The sequence below is a fragment of the Lagenorhynchus albirostris genome, chromosome 2 (genome assembly GCF_949774975.1).
Source record: "Lagenorhynchus albirostris chromosome 2, mLagAlb1.1, whole genome shotgun sequence".
Classification (NCBI taxonomy): domain Eukaryota; kingdom Metazoa; phylum Chordata; class Mammalia; order Artiodactyla; family Delphinidae; genus Lagenorhynchus; species Lagenorhynchus albirostris.
The window spans coordinates 132,420,343-132,443,638 of NC_083096.1; the positions used below are offsets into that span (position 1 = coordinate 132,420,343).

Sequence of the window (23,296 nt, forward strand, 5' to 3'; positions counted from 1 at the left end):
CAGATATAGTCACCTTACTAAAATGCCATGGACTCTTTATTGCTATTATTATTTATCTTGAAGGCTTTACATGTTTTGCCCATTCCCTCTTGACCTCTGTTAGTTCTCAGCTGATACCATTTGAGTGCCCATCAAAGTATGTGGCCTACAGAGAATGTTCATTTTAAAATAGAGCGCCTTTAAAATAGTTATTGCTTTTCTACTATAAAATGAGAATATATTATGCCTAGAAATTTTGGAAAATTTAGAAAAGTAGAAGAGAGCACATGTTTCTAGACAAGCACTGATTGTGTGTGTTTCCAGAGCCTACCTTTTGCATTTCTTTATGAAACATAACCTATCTGATTTCCTTCTCTCCTGTTCTTTCTTCCTTGTGTGCTGTACTGTGGGGGAAGTGAGGCACCTCTCCTATACCTTGAACATGGTTGGGGTGTATCTTCACTCAGCCTTTATGAAGAAGGTGTTATCAAGTATGTTCTGCAGGCAGGCCTGGCCCTTGAGGGCCTCAGCTACTGGATGGCTGGGGACACTCGCCACCCCAAAGACTCATCACATTCTCTATTTTCACCTAATTCCACTTCCTCAATGACAGCCAGTGCCTCACCAGGTTTTCTATTTTGCATCGAATCCCTTTTTTGTTCCACCAGCCCCCAGTTTGTGTCTCTTTTTCCCACAGATTTTTAGGTCTCTTACACATCAGCGAATTTCAGACCAGTTTCATGGTAACTGACCTCTGACTTGGCCCCAGAACTTTCTCTGGTGAACATCCCTTCTCTGGTGGATCAACCCTGAGGGTTATTGTGAGCAGAGTCATGGTGACCTTCAGCCTGCTTCCTCCCAGCTTCCCCAAGGACACCTTGGTGCAGCCCATGCAAGGACACATGGGCTTTGGAGTCAGACAATGTGAGTTTGAATCATAGCCTGTCACCATTTGAGCTAGTAATGAACCTCACTGAGCTCCTTATTACTTCATCTGAAAAATGGGACAGTAATATACTCTGCTTCTCTGTAACACACTGTTTATTATTTATCTAACTCAGATAACATATGCTATAGGTAAGGTATTATTTTGAGGGCTTTTCAGATATTAACAACTAGTTTTAAGCCTTTGAAAGCTTGGGTTATTTATTCATTTATATGAATTATTTATTCACCTGTAACAACAGTTTCATTATAAAACAATTGTTTCAGTGGAGGAAAAACAGGCTGGGAGCTAGAATATTTAAATTGTAATAACAATTATTTTATTTTTTCTTGTGGGGTTTGCAACTTTAAAGTTTGTGTTGAAAAAGAATAGCTATAAGTATTGTTATGAGTGGATAATGCCACTCCCCCACACACCCCAAAGGATATGCCCACCCAGAACCTGTGAATGTGACCTCATTTGGAAAAAGGATTTTTGCAGATGTAATTGAGTTAAGGATCTGAAGATGATATCATCCTGGATGAACTGGGTGAGCCCTAAATCTGATGACACATATTTCTATAAGAGACAGAAGAGGAAAAGACATCCAGACACAGAGGAGCAGGCCCTGTGAAGACAGAGACAGATTGAGGTGATGCATCTGCAAGCCAGGGAGTGCCCAGGATTCCTGAGAGCAACCAGAAGCTAGGGGAGAGGTAAGAAATGGATTTTCCATCACAGCCTCCAGGGCGGACCAGTCCTGCCAACACCTTGGTTTTGGACATTTCCGTCTCCAGACCTGTGAGAAAATGAATTTCTATTGTTTTAAACCACCACATTTGTGGTAATTTTTTATGGCCGCCCTTGGAAACTAGTATGTTTTGTTACTGCAAGCTAAAAATCATAAATTATGGAATCAAAACAGAACAGAAACAAACCTAAAAGTCACCAAATTACAATCAAAACATAAAATCAATCAAAAGCAATAGATTTCTAGACCTGTAAAATAAACAGCAGCATAGCTCATAACTACAAACAGTTAACAAGAGAACATAAAGCCAAGTAATTTATGCCAGCTGCTCAAACAAAGCTGCTGAATGTTGCCCTACTCTTGGGATACCAGCTTTTTAAGGTGAGGTGATAATTCCCTATTATAACTGTGTAATGACCAATTAAAGTTCACATGCTGCAAAATCTATTCCCCCGTTCAATCAATCAAGGTATATCCAATAGTCAGGTAAAAATCTGAGCAGTAGAAGAAATACCTGCATGTATCCTACTGCTTTACTATGAAGCCTTAAAAATGAAATAATGCAAATACCACTCCTAGCATGTTTCCTGGCACCTACGAAGAGCTTTTTTTTTTTCCCAAAGAGTTAATGAATGTTCTCTTTTCCATGTAGAAAATAGGTATTCATAGCAGATACAAAACATGTCTTACACACAGTAGGTGTTTTGTAAATATTGTGGATATGAATCTATTTCTCTCTTGAATTTCCTTGTTCTTTTACAAAACCAACCACCATGGTGTTTATAATCCAAGCCAATTCCTCCATGTACGTTATAAGAAGCAAGAATTCGTAATGATTGGGAGAGATATTATGGTATGTACAGGGTTGATTGTTTTTTTAATTTTTAAAATTACACCACTGTAAGTTATACAGTAGTGTATGTAACTACTATCTTCAGGAATAATGAGGAGAATGGAACCGGTGATAAGATGTAATAGAGTAGCAAACATTCAAAGATTGTCCTCTTGCAATCCTGTCCATTCATTCATTCAATCTCTCAGGCCTCTTAGCGAAACATTTGTTTGTGTCCAGAACTTAAAAACAATGCAGATGAAAGTCCTGAGGAACACTTGAGATAAGACGTGTGTGCAACAATTAGTGAATGATTCTGAAATAATGGCAGCAGGGTTGTGTGATTTCATAGAACAGACTAAGTGGCGACGCTAAGAAAGTTTTAAATTGAATTGGAAGGGCAGAGACAGGGAAAGCTTTTTGCAATGAAGGCTTTCAAATTGGGTCTTAAAGGAATATTAGACAACAGACTTTAAAAAAGTGTTTGTATCCCTGCTAATGACACACCTTCTTCCTATTTCCAGGCCTAAAACTACTGCATAGTGCCTAGCATGTAATAGGAGCTTGACAAATATATATATATTTTTACATCTTTATTGGAGTATAATTGCTTTACAATGGTGTGTTAGTTTCTGCTTTATAGCAAAGTGAATCAGTTATACATATACATATGTTCCTATATCTCTTCCCTCTTGCATCTCCCTCCCTCCCACACTCCCTATCCCACCCCTCTAGGTGGTCACAAAGCACCGAGCTTATCTCCCTGTGCTATGCGGCTGCTTCCCACTAGCTATCTATTTTACATTTGGTAGTGTATATATGTCCACGCCACTCTCTCACTTTGTCACAGCTTTCCCTTCCCCCTCCCCATATCCTCAAGTCCATTCTCTAGTAGGTCTGTGTCTTTATTCCTGTCTTACCCCTAGGTTCTTCATGACATTTTTTCCCCTTAAATTCCATATATATGTGTTAGCATACGGTATTTGTTTATTGACTTAAAAAAAAAGAAAAAGGGGGCTTCCCTGGTGGCGCAGTGGTTGAGAGTCCACCTGCCGATGCAGGGGACACGGGTTCGTGCCCCGGTTCGGGAGGATCCCACATGCCGTGGAGCGGCTGGGCCCGTGAGCCATGGCCGCTGAGCCTGCGCGTCCGGAGCCTGTGCTCCGCAACGGGAGAGGCCACAACAGTGAGAGGCCCGCGTACAGCAAAAAAAAAAAAAAGAAAAAAAAAAAAAAAAGAAAAAGGAAGAAAAGAACGAGTGAGTCATCCATGCTGCTTCAGTCTGATCTTTTCAGTACATAGATCTGTTGATGTCACTCACCTCCTCTAAAGCTTCACAGATGCTCTGCAGTCTCCAGAGAAAGAGTAGAAAGTGATCTTTGAATGAAATAATGTTTGGTTTGAGTTCCAAATGCCTTCAGACTGGCCTCTGTCCTATCCTATCTATTCCTAGGTCTCTTTCACAGCTTTCTGTCCTTTTGACACCTAAATCTAACCATATCACCCCTCCTACCCTCCCATCTCTTGCTTAAAAACTTTCAGTGGCTGCCCTTCTGTCCTCAGAATCTGGTGTCTACCATCTTCTCCAGCTTCTGCTTTCTGGACTCTTTCCTTTAAACTTCTCACTGTCTGGAAGATGTCACATTTTCTCTCTCCTCTGGGCCTTCATGCATATCTGAAATGTTCTACTTGGAATGTTCCTCTCCACCATATGCCCATCGCAACCCCACCCCAAGTATCAAGCTAACTCCTGTGCATCTTTCAAGTCTAGGCTTAAATGACACTTGAGGCCTCCCCTGTCTCCAGGTGGGTCCTGGGCTATGAGGCTCACAGAGCACCTCACACTTAATCTACCGTAGCACACACCACAGTTGACTGCAGTGATTATAATGGTTGTCTTTATAAAGCATTATAATGGTTGTCTTTCCTACCTAGACTGGCGGTGCTGTGAAGACAATGACTATGTCCGGTTCATAATTGTCTTTAGTACCTGGTACCGTACTGTGCTAATGAATATCTTTTGAATAAATTATTGAGATCTAAAACTTACTGACTGCATGACCCTGGGCTGGTAACTCTGCCGCTCTGAACTTCAATTTTCTCTTTTATAAAATGAAGATATTAGTTGCCTCATAGAGTCTGGTACACTTTAAAGTAGCATATAAATGTCTGCTTGTCTAGTTTTAATGGTCTTTGTGAGTAAAACCTCACTTGTCTTTTTAACTTTCACCCATTAATGTATAGTTGGTACCAAACTGGACTTCTCTGCTTTTTCCTAAACATTGTCCTCTGTTTCCCATCTTTGTGCCATTGCTCATGCTGTCCTCTCTTCCTAGAATTTCCTTCCTCCCTTCTCCCCATTTCAAAATTTCCTCCATCCCAGAGCCATGAAGCCTTCCTTGATTTGTCTTAGTCAAATTACCTCTCCCTTCAAATTTTATTACATTTTATCTGCCACTCTTTTAGAACATTTGCCACTTGCAACACTGGGTTATGGTTATTGATATACAACTTTCAGTTTAGCAGTCTTCCTGGATTCATATCTCAGACCTACCTATTTACTAGCTATATAACCATGGCCTGTGTCTGATTTACTTCACTTAGTATGGTAATCTCTAGGTCCACATACTAAGTGAAGTAAGTCAGACAGAGAAAGACAAATATCATTTGATATCACTTGTATGTGGAATCTAAAAAAATGATACAAATGAACTTATTTACAAAACAGAAACAAACTCAAAGACTTTGAAAACAAACTTATTGTTACCAAAGGGGAAAGGTGCAGGGAGGGGGAGTGATAAATTAGGAGTTTGGGATTAACATATCCACACTACTGTATATAACATAGATAATCAACAAGGACCTACTGTGTAGCACAGGAAACTCTACTCAATATTCTGTAATAACCTATATGGGAAAAGAATCTGAAAAAGAATGGATATGTGTATATATATAACTGAATCACTTTGCTGTGCGCCTGAAACTAACATAACGTTGTAAATCGACTATACTCCAATATAAAATAAAGATTAAATTAAAAAAAAAAACATGGCCTAACTAGCCTATCTAAACCTCGATTTTTTAATCCGTAAAGTGGGAATAATAATAACACCCATCTCATAAGTTATTTGGGTGGGGGTCACATTAAATGATATTTTGTAAGTAGATCATTTAGCACAGTGCCACACATATAATCAGTGATTATGTGCTTGACATAATTAACATTATCATCCTCAGCAGCATCTTCTCCCTAATTAAACTCTGAGTTCCTTGGGGATGAAGATTATGTTTTTATAAGATTCCCCTATTGCACTTAGAATAATGCCTGGCCTCATGCTTGGTGCTCAGTAAATGTTTGTTGAATGCAGGCATAAGTAAGATAGACAAATATAGACAAATAATGACTTTCTCTTGCTATAAAATGATGGAAGTTTACTGCATTTTTTTGGGCTTTTTAGTAACTACTGTCCCTGTGGATTTCCCCCAGGCTGAACATTTTGAAATAGTGGTAGTAGAATAGGCCCACTATGTTGCCATCAGTCTGGAATTTGGAAAATTACAAGCAGAATTAAAGAACAGTATTAGAATTATTTATTCTTTCTATGCCCCTTTATTGAATTCATTTGGGGAGAAATTATCTATTCTTGTTTAACAAGAAGATTACATTACACATTCATGTAGAAAGAATTTTACCAATCTGTGGAAAGTTTTCTCAGATCTTACCACATGTTAGATGTCAGGCGATGTCTCATTTGGAGAGAGAAAAAAACTAGAGTTACTGTGATTTACAGTAAGGCAAGTTATTCTGAATTTCCTTGGTAAAAAGAAAATGAAGGTGCAGATATATCTTTGCGATAGTGATTTCATTTCCTTTCAATAAATACATTAGGAAGTTGCTATGAGAGTACAGTTTTAACATTCTCACAGTAACAACAACAACAACAAAGGTAATTATGTGAGATGAGCTGAGGAATGTCTTAATCCTATTGCGGTAAATATTTCACAATATATGTGTATCAAATGATCACATTGTACACTTTAAACCTATACAATGTTATGTCAGTTATATTTCAATAAAGCTGGAAAAAAGTGAAAAAAAAAAGAAAATGAAAGCTACATTTGTAAAATATCAGAGAGGTTCATCTTCTAAACAGCCTCTTATCTGGAAAATATATGTAGTCATTTTCCTGACTTAATGAGGAGATAAAGCAAGTTTCACTTATCTTAATTTTGCCTGTAATGAATATACCAGATGAGATTTTGCTATGATATGTGACTGCTCTTTCATTAACAGATTAGATAATTGCTCTCTTGGAATGGACCAACTTTATTATTTAGCACCTGACTTAATCCTGAAATAATCTAGAACTTTTTTGAAAGCGTGCAGAGCTATGGTTAGAGGAAAGGCATTGTGTATACCAGGCCTGAGAAGTCATGGATTTCCATGTGCTTTGGGGGAGATAGGCCACTGCCTGCACAGCTTCACAGGCAGTTGAAAGATTTGATCTCATTTAACTGATCAAGATCTGAAATTTTACCATCTGAATTCCATGCATTCCATTTGTTTCAGGGGAGGACCTAAGAGAGTTGGGAGCTTGGGAGGTAGCCTTGTGTAGAGCAGGGGTTGGCAAACTATGGCCTGCAAGCCAGATCCAGTCCACTATCCATTTTTGTATAGCCCATAAGGTAACAACGACTTTACACTTTTAAATGGTTGGAAAAAAAAATCAAAAGAAGAATGATATTTCATGACATGTGAACATTATATACAATTCAAATTTCAGTATCCATCCATAAAGTTTTATTGGAACAGTCATGTTCATTAGTTTCTGTATTGTCTATGGTTGTTTTTGTGCTGCAATGGCAGAGTTGAGCTGTTGCAGTAGAGACTGTGTGACCCTTAAAGCTTAAAAATTTACTACCTGGCCCTTTACAGAAAAAGTTTGCTGACCCCTGGTGTAGAGGAAAGAGCATTAAAAGCCATGGAGTCAGTCTTAGGGTTGAATTCTATCTCTTCCAGTTACTAGCTCTGTAACCTCAGTCAAGGTGACCTTCATTCATTCAATAAACATTTATTGAACTCTTAGTGTTTCTCAGAGACTTTGCTTGGCATTAGAGATGCAGTGGTTTTTGCATCTGAGGGTTGGCCAATACCTAGTTTGCTGGTTTCATTGAGAGGATTAAATGAAATTAAGTATTCAAAGTGTATAGCATGTAGTAGTTGCTCAGCAAATGATTTTTTTCCTACTCTACCCTTTATTAGGAGTCAAAGGTGGTGAAGTCACAGTTTCTTAGAGTATTTGCTCTTTCAACTATTAAACAGCTTAACAAATGATTTTTGAAAGTCCACGGATAACCATTCTACCCTGGTATTTTGGGATGGACTTAGGAGTGTGGCAATGAGGCAGAATGATGAGCTGATGGCTGACCGGGACCTAGCCTGGTGTCTCAAGTGGAGGTGGTGCTGAGGACCTAGAGGGGAAGAGAGGCATTGGAAAGGCAAGGCCAGGGAAGCACAAACATATGACTTCACAGTTTTAATCCAGGCCTGTTTTGTACAGATGTAAACTTCTGTGGGACCCAGTCTTGGGTGGTACGTGGTCCTTTGATAGTCAAAGTATTTCTAGTAACCATATTTCTAGGAGCCAGAATTTTGAATCCTGGACATTCTGATTCTGATGCCACTAGCCATTATACCAGTGCCTCAAATTGGGGTCTAGGGTTCCATGGATGTATCATCAGGGGTTCTAGAATTCTCTACAGAAGCCTATAAGTTTAGAATTTTATGATAATCTTAGGAAAGAAGAGAAAAAAGATCATATAAGCATATTCCAGACACTCAAATGACCCCTTTGTAACCTGGTATTGCCCTGTGGTGCCTTTCTCTAAGCTTGCATTTGTGTTTAGATGGGGTAATTTTAGTGGGCTAATGAGGAAAGAACAGAGGCAGCAGATCTAATAAGAAAATGATGTGTTGACACCATAGGAAGGTCAAATTATATTACTACTTACTCTAAGGACAAAGGTTTCACAGTAATTCTAAGTGAGAGAAGAGGTGGGAGAACCGAATCATCACACAGCACACAGGGCCGTTAGTGTGCCATGCCAAACTGGGGCATGTTTAGAATGGCAAGCTAGTTTTTGCAAAACCACAGCCACTATGTAACTTGAATTTTATTAGTTTTATTGTTTTGCTTTGGTTTAATAAATTGTACCAAGGCTATGTACATACAAGATTTTTAAGTCTAGCTGTTTAAAACCAAGTTTTACCTCATTTAAATGACATTATGATAAAAATGATTTCAGTGATGTTCCAAATAACTCTTTATTATTATGTGATCTTGCCTTATTTCATAATTTGAGGCTTCATTGAATGGGGACACTCTCTAAATTCTTTCCAAAGTGTTCAAAAAAAAAAAAATAGCCCAGAGCTGGAGAGAAGGCAGGAGAAATTTTTCCCATTAGTGTGTGGATGTCCGGTGCTTGTGTTGATGAGGTTATTTTTCCATGCACAGGAATATGTCCAAAAGAGATGAATGTTGGACCTTCCATATGGTTATATAAATGATATATTCTTATTTCTTTCTGATATTATTCCAGATCACTCAATGTCCATTTCTGTGATTTTTGCTTATCAGTGAAATATCTTTTCATCAGGGTCTGATGCTTATGCTACTGTCTTCAGAATGGTTCTTGGCTCTTTTTTATCCAGAGAAGCAAATGGGAAAGGACCTATCAGCCACCCCTCCCCCACCTCTCTGTATCTGAATTTACGTTATAAATATATTTATTTGTTTATTGTCCATCCTCCCACTAGAATGCAAGCTACATGAAGGTAGGGGTTTTCTCTTGTTTATTTCATTCAGGGGTTCAAAACCAGGGCAGTTTTTCCTCAAGGGAACATTTAGCAATGTCTTGTTGTCACAACGAGGGTGGGGACTACTACTGGCATTTGGTGGGTAGAGGTCAAGGATTTGAACCTAGCTCAGTCTGACTTCAAAACCCGAAACCAAGACTGTCTTTCTTCGAATGAAAGAGCTTATGCGTGATGGGATAAACCTGAGCTTTCACACAGCATACAACTTCTTTCCTAGACCATCTCTTTTCTCTGTAGAGTAGTTTTTGTTTCTAAAAATGGTTTTCTCTTTCTCCCTAGGTGGGCTATTGATTAATTAACTAATATTAGAACCTACCATGTCCAAGATGTGAAGCTACCAGAGATGGCTTATAGATTTTATTTTATGTATCATCTCTGATCATTGATCATTGGCTATAAATGTGTTGAGAAGGATTCTCTGGCTGAGTGTGGGATAGAGCCATCATCAGTTAGCCGACTGATTTTGGTGGTTTGCACATGTTTCATACATTTACACTCTCTGTTTGAGGCACTAGGAACCAATCAAAGATGAATAAGGTGTCCTATGGAAATATCCAACCTTCAAGTTTCAGCTCCATTCCCACCACTTCCAGAAGATTTCCTGATCATCCCAGCTTCTCTCTCTTTTCTAATCCTATAGCCAAGGTCTAGTAGGTGAGACAGGGAAATATAACAGTACTCATGAACTTAGCACTGCTGTAGCTTAGTACTCCTCATGTATGTATCTCACTTCCTCAACGGGACAACAAGGCCCAGGAGCTCAGTGGGCAGTGCTCATGGAGCTCCTCATCTCTCATTTGGCTTAATGTAATAAGTACTCAGTGAATATTTGCTGAGCAGAGGGTTAAATGAATTAATGAATGAGGTGGGGGTACTGCATACCTATTCCTATCAGACTGAAGAACCTACAGATATATACAAGATCCCCAAACTAAACAATTAATGCCTAACCTAGAAAGGAACCTCCAGGATCCTGTTCTAGCACTGTGTTCAGCCCCTGTTCTGGCTGGTCAGTGTTCCTCAAACATCTGTAGTTGTTAAATATTTTGAACAACTAGATTGAACATTTCAGTCTAAAACTGAAACTACCCCCAGAAGTCATCATCCCATTTTCTGTTTTATTCATCGTGTAGCACTTGGCCCAACCAACATACTCCATATTTTACTTATTTATTTTATTGTCTGTCTTCCCTCCCAGAAAGGGGCAAGAATACAATGAAGACAGGATTTTTGTCTTTTTTAGTGGCTGCTTGTTTCAGTTATCTATTGCTGCATAAACAAACAACCCCAAACTTAGTGGCATAAAATAACAGTCATTCATTATGTGTACAGATTTTGTGGGTTGGGAATTCAGACAAGGTACACAGTAGGTGTATTAGTTTTCTACTGCCGTGTGAAAAATTACCAGAAATTTAGCAGCTTAACATAACATACATCTATTCTCTCAGTGGGTCAGGAGGCTTAAGGTACAGCTTAGCTGGGTCCTCTGCTCAGAGACTTGCAAGATTGTAATCAAGCAATCAAGATGTTGGCTGGCTTGTGTCTCTTTCTGGAGATGAGGGCCTTTCTCAAGCTCACATGTTGCTGGCAAAATTCAGTCCCTTATGGTTGTAGGACTGGTGTTCACACTTTCTTCTTGGCTGTCAGCTGGGAGCTGCTCTCATCTCCTGAAGGCAGTCCCTTTCCACATGGCCCTCTCACAATATGGCAGCTTTCTTCTTCAAGGCTGGCAGAAATGGCACAATCTCTCTTTTAATAGCTTTTACTTTATTAAGTCAGGCCCACCCTGGATAATCTCCCTTTTTTTAAACAAAATCATCTATTTTGGGACCTTAATTACATTTGCAAAATCCCTTCACTTTGCCATATAACACAACTGAGGGAATGATACTGTGTTATAGATATCACATATAGAATGATATTCTATCCACAGTCCTTTCCCTTTTCCCCTCAACACACACTGAAGGAAGGGGATTATGTAGGATGTAAACACAAGGGGTGTGTGTGGGGGAATCTTGGGGGCCATCTGAGAATTCTGTCTACTGTAGCAGAAGTGTCTTGTAGCAGAAGACACAAGATCACTTTTTGATGTTGGGGGTTGGGGGGGAGTCTCCACTGGGAAGACCTGAATTGCTGGGGGTTGGAACAAGCTGTGGGCACCTTTACCTAACTCTCTGGCCCCTGGTCAGAAAGAACTCAAAAGATGGGCTCAGCTGGGATTGAAGACCAGAGACACATGTGGTCTCTCCATGTGACTTGTCCTCACAGCTTGAGGGCTGATTCTGAAACGAAGTATCCCAAAAGGGATTGTCAGAAAGTGAGTATTTCAAGAGATCAGGTGGAAGCTATATTTTTTTTAATGACCTAGTCATGGAAGTCACATAGCATCACTTCTGTGCCACAAAACTTTACAGATACCATGGACATTGACCCTCCCTCTTGATGGGGGGAATGGAAAAAAAATCTGTAGCCATTTTTTTTTTAAACTATTTTATCTCTAGTAGGTCTGCAGTAAATGTTGAATCAAATAAATATTTATCTAATAAATCTAATTCAGACTAGGATAGAATTAAATCAAGAAAAACTGGGCTTCCCTGGTGGCGCAGTGGTTGAGAGTCCGCCTGCCGATGCAAGGGACACGGGTTCGTGCCCCGGTCCGGGAAGATCCCACATGCCGCGGAGCGGCTAGGCCCGTGAGCCATGGCCGCTGAGCCTGCGCGTCTGGAACCTGTGCTCCGCAACGGGAGAGGCAACAACAGTGAGAGGCCCGCGTACCGCCAAAAAAAAAAAAAAAAAAATCAAGAAAAACTATCTGGCAGAGACATATCTTAAATTATGAATGAGTTGAATAGATGAAAGTATGGGAAAAAGTGTTTTAGGCAAATGGAACAGCATACACAAAGGTATAGAAACATGAAAAAACTGGGTACTTAGGACAACTATAGGTAGTTCAGTGTAGCTAGAGCATAGAGTGTGTACGGAGCAGTGGGAGGTGATGGGTGTGGAGAGATGAGCAGGGGTGAGGTCACAGAGGGATTTGTGGGTTATGCTATGGAGTTTTCCTGGAAGAACTGGGGAGACATTGAAGAGTGCCACAAGTTCAGGGAGGCATTTTAGAAAGATTCTTATGTCTGCATTATAGAGGGTAGATTGGAGGTATGGGGAGCAGTAAAAGGCTGCTATAGTTAATTCAGACAAGAGATGATGAGAATGAATTGTGGCCTTTGCATTGAGGATGGAGAAGAGAGGACAGTTTCCCACATCAGATTCTCACTCAATAATTTCAGCATTGCTTTACTTACTTATTTATTTTTGCATTCATTGCAATCTGAATTCCTGTTCCTACTATTTATCACAGAGTTTGATGCTCATCTGGAATGCATGAGTGTTGAAACTCATTGGCATAAGTCAGGCATGGTGTACATCTGAACACTACTCCCTACACAATCTTTACAGCTCAGCTCTGAACCGGCTCCCTTGGTGATGAGTGTTGGTGATGAGATATAAATACATTGAATTGAAACCTCAACAGTCACCTTGGCTTGGGATGCAGCAAGGAGATAGAATCTGTTTCCCGCTTTGCTTGTGTTCAAAGCGGCATGACATATTTGTACAGGAGCGTTCTCTCTGGAGTGTCAAGTACTTAATAAATATCACCTCTGCACATTTTGGCAAATAGAGCCAGTTGAATTCCCAGGTTTCCAGGCCTTTTTGCAGAGTTTCTGAGGTGAATAAACCTCTTCTATTTTTTCTCCTCGCTAGAAAATGATCAAAGGGCTGATCACCTTTAGGATTAGGACAGATTCTTGACTCCTTCCTGCTGACCCTTATATTACAGATTAGGAAACCAAGCTGAGGGTGGGATGAGGTCTTAACAGCTGGTCAGTGGGGAAGCCTGGGGGATATTCAGATCACACATCCATCTCATGTAACTAATGAACTTGTCATCTTTAGTACCTAAAACAAATATATTTTGTTTAATAAGTGTTAAGGAAAATCTCGACACTAAGAATTCCTTCGATTCAGTTCAACAATTATTAATTTAATACCTACTTTTTGGCAAGCACGGTTCACAGTGAAGGAGCAATAACAACAAAAATCCCTGTCCTCATGAAGTGCACATTCTAGTAAGGGGAAATAATAAACAATAATGATAATAAAGAAATTATAACTAAAATCAAATGTGTGCTAGAAGTAGTATTTAAAATCAGTAGTATGTTAGAATGTGATATATTTTATAGGAAAAAAAAAAGCTGAGTAAAGGGGGTTGGCAGATCTGAGGGCATGGTGTGCAATCTTAAATAGGGTGATTATGGTATGCTTATTAAAAGATGTTTTTATCCTCAGCTCTACCCAGTTACATTTGAATGAAGGAATCCTTACTCTTAAGCCACTTAAATTGCTTAATCTCTCTGAGCCCCAGTTTCCTATTCATTCACTCATTCACACAACACATAATTGTATTAATGGTGATGGTTCCCACTGATATTTTGGAAAATATCAATAAAAAATTGACACAATCGCTGCTCTCATCTAATCTAGCAGGAAGACAGACCTTAAACAAGAAATTTTCAGAAAGTAAAATGGATGCTTTGAAAATAAAAGCTTAGAGTGCCATGAGAGGAGATCATAAGGGATGTATAACCAAGTGCAGGAGTCAGGGAAGACCTCTGAGAAATGTCACTTAAGCTGAGGCCTGAAGAATAACTGGGAAAGTAGGGTGGGCTAGAATGGGAAAGGGTGTTCTGGGTAGAGGAAACAGCCTGTGTGATGAGAGTTTGGGGTCTTGATAACTTGACAGAAGTTCAGTATGGCTGGAGCAAAGAGGATGAGGTGGAAGTTGTCTGGAGAGGTAAGTAGAGGTCAGGACCTATAGCCATGTAAATTATCTGCAAAATGGAGATGAAGAATGATACACAGCATCTGGCATTGAGTAGGTGCTCAATAAATGATGACAATAGTAATAATGAAATACAGCAGTGCAAAACCCTAAGCCAGCTGAAAGTTGGAATCTTTGGTGTACCTTCTAGGTAAGGTAAGCCTCATGTTGGTGGCAGGAGGCTGACTAGGTTGGTGTTTAAGTAAAAACTAAGTTCTCCATTGACTTCTGAGCCCAATCTGCATGTTCTCTGATTTTCTTGGTAGGTGATAAAAGAGTTTGAAATTGGAGATAGAAAGATCTGGCTTTCAGGGTTAAGTCTTCTGCTAACTAGGTCTGTAACCTTGCACTAGCCTTTTACCTCTCTGGATCTCAGTGACCTTACCTGTAAAATGGAGATCGTAATACTAGTCACTCTCAAAGCGCTGACTGAGGATCAAATGAAATGATATTTGGGAAATTTTATTGTAATTTCTATAGTGCTACAGTTTTGTTTGACTTACTCTTCTGTATATTAATGGGGAAAAGACCCTAAGAAAAAGCCTCCTCTTTGTATTTTCCCAAGACCAGATTCTTTCCATCACAACTGCAATACATTTCAATGTATTTCCCAGCCAGTGTGCTAATGCTTTCTTTGGTTGTTGAAGGAATACTGTTTTGAGGCTCCAATGCATTTATGGTGCCGCTCTAAAATTCAGTCCAAGCTGAAAACAAATACAAAATCAGGAACTGGTAGTTAGATCATGTGACAGTCACTCACACTTCTCTATAAATAATGGGGGTCTGTTTAGGTGGCAATAGACAAGTCTGATCTCCCCTATATTACTGTAACTATTAACTACTACTCCTAAAATCTATCAAGTTATCATTATTGTTATTATTATGAAACTCAATCCTATTTCCATGTCATAAAGATAAACCAAATCTCATTTCAATTAGTTACAGCAGGAGGGAATGAACTTTAAACAGACATTTAATTTCTGAAAAAAAAATTAGGAAGTTCTTCATGGAAATGTTATGGCATTTTGAAACAGATTAATAGTTCAGTGTGAACACATCCACCCTGCAGCTAAATGATGGGTATATGATGAGGAGGAGACAGGTTAAATGAGCAAAACCAGTTGATACCACTGGTTTGGTTCTACTCAAATAATGTTCACTTTACGACTTGAGTGCTATTCTTTTTTTCATTCACTTTACAGATTGAATTATTGGCCTTACATTATAGGTGTGTTTTATTTATTAAGAGAAAGTAGTTGACTTTCAGGGTGATAATAAAATTTAGCAAAATCTTCCCAAACTAGATGCTGTGGAGAGACTTACATTCTCCCCAAAAGGTCAAACTCCCAAGATGTCAACCTGTAGCTGGGGATGGAAGTGGAGGGAGCCTAGAGCTGATTCAGAAAGCTTGTCCATTCTTTTCTTCCCCCCCTTTTCTTTTTATTAACATTCATATCCAAGAGTGTGCCCACTTTTCAGCAGCTGAACATGACAAGGGGAAAAGGTTTCAATGATGAATTCCTGTGTCTGTAAATTTCATGCTTGTGAAGTTGGATTAATAGCAAGGCAGACTGAAGTCCTTTTGTTCTTGCACAAACAGCTACAAAGCAGAGAGCAACAGTGTGAGTGTCCCAGTCTAGCAAGGCCTCGAGGCATGACTGGAGGGACCTCCTCGTCAATCTCTGGCCTCTCTTCTGAGGGCTAATTATGGCATTTGTTCCACTGGGACCTGGATGGAAACCACGAAACAAATGTCAGCAAGACTTCAACGTTTCTTTCAGCCTCCATGAAGGCTGGGTTTCAATGAAATCTTTTAAATTTGTTGCCATGGAATTACCATCCGAGGATTTTATATACTTTTCAGTTCTTAGGGAAAGAGAATATAAGCTAACCAGGCTGTTGTGTGGTTACAGAAGGATTGGTTTTTGGAGTTTTGGAATACAGTTCCTCCAGGACACTGGAACTGTTGCTAGGTGTATGATGGGATTAAACCCTCTATTCCTGGAAAAGAGAGGCCACCTCACTGCATGTGCTACACTGTTATACAGAGAACACGCCCTTTGGGAGGGATCTATTGTAGACAATTGAAAGAAAGTTAATAAGACCTTGACTTTTTTCTAACATCATTTATAAAAGCATCTCAAAGTATCTCATCTAATTCAGCTTAGCACAGTTTGTAGCCCTACTAATTAAGTAGCTAAGTGCTAGACACAATGATTCCTTTATTTAAAAAAATTAATTTATTTATTTTTGACTGCGTTGGGTCTTCGTTGCTGCGTGCAGGCTTTCTCTAGTTGCGCTGAGCGGGGGCCACTCTTCCTTGCGGTGCGCGGGCTTCTCATTGAGGTGGCTTCCCTTGTCACAGAGCATGGGCTCTAGGCACGCGGGCTTCAGTAGTTATGGCACGTGGGCTCAGTAGTTGTGGCTCGCGGGCTCTAGCGCACAGGCTCAGTAGTTGTGGCACACGGGCTTAGTTGCTCCGTGGCATGTGGAATCTTCCTGGACCAGGGCTCGAACCCGTGTCCCCTGCATTGGCAGGCGGATTCTTAACCACTGCCCCACCAGGGAAGCACTAGACACAGTGATTCTTAAATGAGGGCTTGTCTTCACTAACTTTTTACAGAGATATGAGAAAAATAAGGACAATGTAGCTTTTCTATAAAGCCTAATTTATTCTTCTACTTTAGGTGTTAAAGATGTCCTTTCTTTTATGAAGTGATGCTGGTGGTAGAAGGTAGTTGGTTTTTTATTTTTTATAAATATTTGTTTATTTATTTATTTATTTATTTTTGGCTGCTCTTGCTCGTAGCTGCCGCATGCAGGATCTTTTGTTGCGGCGCGGGCTTCTCTCTAGTTGTGGCGCACAGGCTCCAGAGTGTGTGGGCTCTGTAGTTGGTGGCACACAGGCTCTCTCATTGAGGCGCGCGGGCTCAGTAGTTGTGGCACGCAGGCTTAGTTGCCCCATGGCATGTGGGATCTTAGTTCCCCGACCAGGGATCAAGTCTGCATTGAAGAAGGCAGATTCTTTACCACTGGACCACTGGGGAAGTTCCGGTAGTTGGTTTTTTTAAATGCCCTTTACAAAATACAAAAGATGACAAACTTAGGTTTATTCTCACATTAAAAATCTTTGTTTTTTAAATTTTCAGGTTAACAAAGTTCCCAAATCTGAAAACCACTGTCAGAGCAAGGGCTTTGGAGCTAGAAAGACTATACTCCATGACTTACCAGCTATTTGACCTTGAGTAAGATAATTACTTTTCTGAGCCTTGATTTTTCTCATTTGTAAAATGAAGATCAAAGTATCTATCTCAGATATTGTGAGATAACAATATTCATAAAAGTAAAAAATTGGAAATGGTCCAGTTTGATGAATACAAGTGTTCATCAACTGGTGATTGGATAAACAAATGATGATATATCTGTGCAATGGAATATTATTCAGCAATAAAAAGGAATGAACTACTGATCCATGCTACAACATGGATAAATCCCCAAAACATTATAAGTGAAAGAACCTAGGCATGCAAGACCACATATTGTATCATTCCACTTACACTAAATGTCCAGAAAAGACAAATATATAGAGACAGGAAGTAGATTCATGGCTGCCTAGGGCAGGGGCTGAGAACAGGGATAAACTGCAAATGAACATGAAATATCTCTCTGGGTAGTGGAAATACTCTAAAACAGGATCATGGTGGTGGTTGCACAACTGTATGTTTACAAAAAATTATTGAGTTATATACTTAAAATGGGTGAATTTTTTTGGTATGTAAATTATACCTTAATAAAGCTGTTTAAAAAATAATTTTAAAAGAAAAAGGAAAAAAAAGAGCTAACATCTGTGAAGCACGTAGCCCAGTGCTGGTACATGATATGTATAATTAAGAGCATCGCAATTATAGAACTACGCTGGCCAACTTTTCAGAGAACTCCTTCCTCCATTGTGACTTGTTGGACTTTGCATGAGTGAGACATTAATTAAAGTCATTATGATTTCAGTGTCTGTGTGTTACTATATCTAATATATATCCCTTCCTGCAAGGAAATTGCAAGCTGGTTGGGGAGACAAGACCTATGCATAAAATAATTAGATGCTGAAATAAGCCATTTTAAGATTAAATGCCAAGAGGAGTCACAAAGATAGTTGTTGGTCTGGGAGTTCAGAAGAAAGTAAGGTTTCTATGTCAGAAAAGGGGCCCTAATCTGTATCATGAAGGATGGGGAAGAAATCAGGTAGAAGAGAAGAGGCAGAGGGATGTTCCAGAAAGGAAAAGAAGAATAAACAGTCACAGAGAAATGTCAACCATGATCACTCAGGGAGCTCCAGGGAAAAGAGAGTTTGGTCTTTGAAGGTAGACAGATTTGTGTTCAAACTCTGACACCACCTTTGCAAACTGTGTGACATTGAACAAGTAACTTAATTTCTGAGACCTAATTGCATTAACTATAAAGAGGTGAAAATAATACCTATCTTTCAGGATTAATGTTAGTATTAAGTGAGATATCCTACGTAAATCTCTTAGCACAATGCCAGGTTTATAGAAGGTATTTAATAAACAGGAATTTCCTTTCCTCCTATGCCCTCAAAAAGGTGATAATTTAGTTATGGAGAAGCACATACTAGGAATACTTTCTTAAAGAGACAATATCAGGTTAAAACAAAATTAAAAAAATTTTTTTAATTTTTATTTTACTTTAACTTTTATTGGACTATAGGTGATTTACAATGTTGTGTTAGTTTCTGCTGTACAGCAAAGTGAATAAGTTATACATATACATATATCCACTCATTTTTAGATTCTTTTCCCATATAGGTCATTACAGAGTATTAAGTAGAGTTCCCTGTGCTATACAGTAGGTCCTTATTAGTTATCTACTTTATATATAGTAGTGTGTTAAAACCAAATTAATTATACAGTTAATTCAGACATTTTTATTCATCTTAAGATCTAGTTTATCAATTAATGCATCCTGTATTTTTCTTGGCAATACTCATGGCAGTTTTTTTTAAAATCAATCTTACTATGATATAATTTACATATAACATACTGCACCCATTTAAAGTATACTATTGGATGAATTTTGACAAATGTATACAATGTGTAACTACCACCACCAGGATACAGAACATTTCCATAATCCTCAAAAGTTTCCTCATGCCCCTTTGCTGTCTATCTTCCCTTCATTCCTGGCCACAGGCAACACTGACATGTTTTCTGTGACTATTGGTTAGTTTGCTCTTTCTAGAATTTGACATAAATAGAATCATACAATATGTGTTCTTTTGTGCCTGGCTTCTTTTATTCAGCATAATGTTTTTCAGATTTATCTATGTTGTTGCATTTTAGTGGTCCATTCCATTTTATTGCTAAGTGGTATTCTATTGTATGGATATATCACAATTTATTTATCAATTTACCTGCTGGTACAAATTTGGATTGTTTCCAGTTTTTAACTATTATAAATAAAACTGCTATAACCATTCGAGTACAGCCTTTGGTAGACATACATTTTCGTTTCTTTTGGGTAAATACAAAGGAGTGGAATTGCTGTGTCATGAAATATGTTTAACTTTATAAAAAACTGCCAAAGTTTCCCAAAGTGGTTGCCCCATTTTACATTCCCACCAGTAGTACACTAGAATTCCAGTTTTCTGTATCCTCATCAACACAAAGTATTGTCAGTCATTTTAATTTTAGCCGTTGTAATGGATATTTGGTGATATCTCATTGTGATTTTACTTTACGTTTTTCTGATGACTAATGATTTGGAGCTTACTGGCCATTTATACACTTTCTCTTGTAAAGTATCTGTTCGAGTCTTTTGTCCATTTAAGAATTTGGGCGCTGGTAGTTTTAATCCTTTTTTAAATGTCTGTCTTACATATAATACTGTAAACTCTATGAGTTTCTGCATCCCCAGGCCCTGCCACAATTCCTGGTAAATAATAGAGGATCGATAAGTATCTGTGGATAGGCTGACTTGATTGATGTATGCTTTTATTAGAAGGAGTGGAGTGGCTCTGTTAATTTCTTTCAGAATCAGGAGAATCACTTAGTAGTAACTATTTCTAGTGATTTAAAACCTAGCTCCTTGGGGCTGACCATTTGAAAAGTCTAAAGTTTGAAACAAGAGAATCATTATCATTATCAAATATTTATTGAATGCCCCCAAGTTCCAGGCACTGTGCTAGGTGTTTGGACATGAGCCTTCATTCCTGTCCTCAGGAAGCTTATGCTCTCTGGAGATATAAAACATAGTAATTTATTCAAGGGCCATACCCAGGAGTCAAATGAGCAAGTGACGTGGGCAGTTGCTTCCAAATCATGAGTCTGGGAAATCCAGAGGAAGGAAAGATAACAACTTGCTTGGAGAATTGGGAAAGGCTTCATAGAGAAGTTGACCTAGGAGATGAGTCTGGAGGCTGAAAAGGATTGGGATTTTGAGGATGGAAGAGTAAGGAAAGGCACCACAGGTTGGTAAAGGGAATGGGAGGCATGAGGAAAAGCACAGAGGTGGAAGGGCTCAGGGAATGGTCTGTAGCCCAATTTGAAATAAGACTGGAGGGTAGGGAGGGGCACTGTGGTAAGAAAGTTCAATATATTTGCCTCCCTTAGCACTTGGCAAGAGTTGCCCTAGAATTGAAAAAGGCTTTTTGGAGAAAAACACAAGACACATATTCTTTCTTGCTTTTTCTAGTCAACAGTAAACTGTAAGACCCTATTCAGTATATAACTAGACAGATTAGGTCCCATGCTCTGAACTCCCATAACACTCTGTACACCTCCATTTCAAGATTTACTATGCCTGTTGATTCACTTGGTTTACTGGGTTGTAAGTTGGATGAGGGCAGGAAACATGTTGGTCTTACTCACTGTTGTATTATTTCCAGGGCCTGTTTATTTACTGAACAAATTTATGAAATTTATTTCGAGATTTAGAATTTTTGCAATGGAATAAATATTTGTGCATTTCTACAGCTCTTATGATAATAGTAAGCTACCTAATTGACTGGAATGTTTAACTGAAAGGTTTTTCTTAGGTTCTGGGTTTTATTCTAGTACTGTCTTTTTTCAGCAGGGATTTTTACTTTTTGTAATAATAAGAGCTGTCATTGATAAATGCACTTACTCTATGCCAGACATTGTATTAAAATGTTTTTTGTACAGCATGAGAAATATGATGTCCAAAGAAGCTGAATTATTTGCCAAGCATTCATAGTAAGTGGCAGAGTTGGGATTTGAATTCAGCTCTGGCTGTTAACACCATTAAATCTTTAAACAGAGCTCTTCAACTTGAGCCCATTATTCCTACAGAAGCTTGTGGGTGATGCTCTTGATTTGACCAAAAGTGTGAATTTGAGCACCCAGGTCCCACCTTCAACCCAGACTGGTGTCTGCTGACCAGACATGTGAAGTACAGTGACGGGGACTTGCAGAATGTTGTAGCTCTTTTGCAGTCTAATTTTATTAGCTTGCTGTTCTGACGCAAATTTGGAGACAGCCTATTAATGTCGTTCGAAATGGATTCACCAAGGTTTTGCCTTTTTCTGAAATTGCTGAAATTTGAGATGGGAAATATGCTAAGTTAGGTAGTATCTGCTAGGGTACTAAGGAGAATTGGCTACAGAGGATGTCCAACCTAGCCTTGCACTTTCTTGCTTTGTAAATTTCGTATCATTTTAAAAATTCTATGTGAAATCTCTGCTATTAAAAATAGAAGAAAAAATTCAATGAAAATTTATGAGACTTTTCTATATACATTAATTATAGGTAAATCTGATTTTAGAAATAGCGTTGGGTACACCCCTGAATCCAATCTTTAGACTAAAATTTAAACACTCAAGTAGCTTATTATTTTCAGCTGACTCGAGGAGATATTTTCTCATTTTTTCTAGGTATTTTTCAGACAAATTGTATGTACCTCCATACACATATATGTATCAGCATGCCTCTTTAAAACAAATAGTTTGGGTAGTGTGAGAAACATATTCAAAGTAAGCCATTGCATTCGTCACATACCTTATGTGCCTTTGAGCACAGCTCCTGAAATTCATTTAGTGGGCATTCACTTAGAATTTTCTGAAGAACAATTTCTCTGTAAATTATTAACTTTTTATTGCCACATTTCCCAGATTCAATTAGATTAACATTTAGTGTCATTTCTCAAATAGAGATAATCATCCTGATAATGCTTTGAAGAAAGAACTTGCATGTTATATACATTTAAGGCTTTTAACTTGTCTTATTTATTTGGCAGGAATGTGTCTATGTGCCAGGACAGAGAGGAGCTGAAAAGGATGACACTTGATGGGAATTGATAAGTTGAGAATCATTCCATATTGAGTTTATGGCATTTGGTTTCCTCTGCCCTGGGCATATCAGAGAGCCGACGCAATATGCAGGCTAAGGAGGACGGATTCCCTAAGTGGCTTCTGAATACAACATTTACTTCTAGCCAGTAAAGTTTAGCAAACCACGTCCAGTGCTGTTGACAAGTAGCACAAACCAAATGACAACAGTGTGCTTTTGATGTGCTGGCGAAGGTAGGGTTTGGAACTCCCTGCTTTACTGTCTCGCCACAGTATGTGGTAAAGTCCAAAGGAGTAGTGATGCCCACACGGAACCCGCTTGCTATGGTAGCAGCTACTTCAAACATAGTTTCATGAATAGGAGCTCATTTGACCCTTGACCAGAACCAGGCTCTAAATTGGCAGACAGAGAATCGGAGTAATTTGTATCATTTCAATTAGTTACTCGCTGCATAACGGGGAGGTCATGACTTTCTGCCGTGATTACTGCCCATGGCAACCAAGCTTGAATGTACCATCAGTTTCCAAATACTTTCACTTAATAAATGTAACTTCATAAACAAGGCTCAATTGTTGGGGGTGCACAACAAAGTGAATTATCCACTCTACGATTGAACGAGCGGAAGATGACATAACTTTGTCGGCAAGATCCTTTCAATTTTTTTTTTCTTAAGAGAGAAGCTGATATATGGGGTTAATAACTTTGGCTGAATGAGTAGTATTGATCTTTGGCTAT

The 23,296-nt window shown here is 38.9% G+C and overlaps 1 long non-coding RNA gene across 1 annotated transcript in view; it reads left to right on the plus strand.

Annotated features, from left to right (window-relative positions):
* Positions 1-765: 765 nt before the first annotated feature.
* Positions 766-23,296, plus strand: part of LOC132516150 (uncharacterized) — a 62,758-nt gene continuing 40,227 nt past the window's right edge. The window contains exons 1-2 of the long non-coding RNA XR_009539269.1: positions 766-903; positions 1,491-1,620. This is a non-coding gene — a long non-coding RNA (uncharacterized LOC132516150). The remainder of the gene's footprint in view (positions 904-1,490; positions 1,621-23,296) is intronic.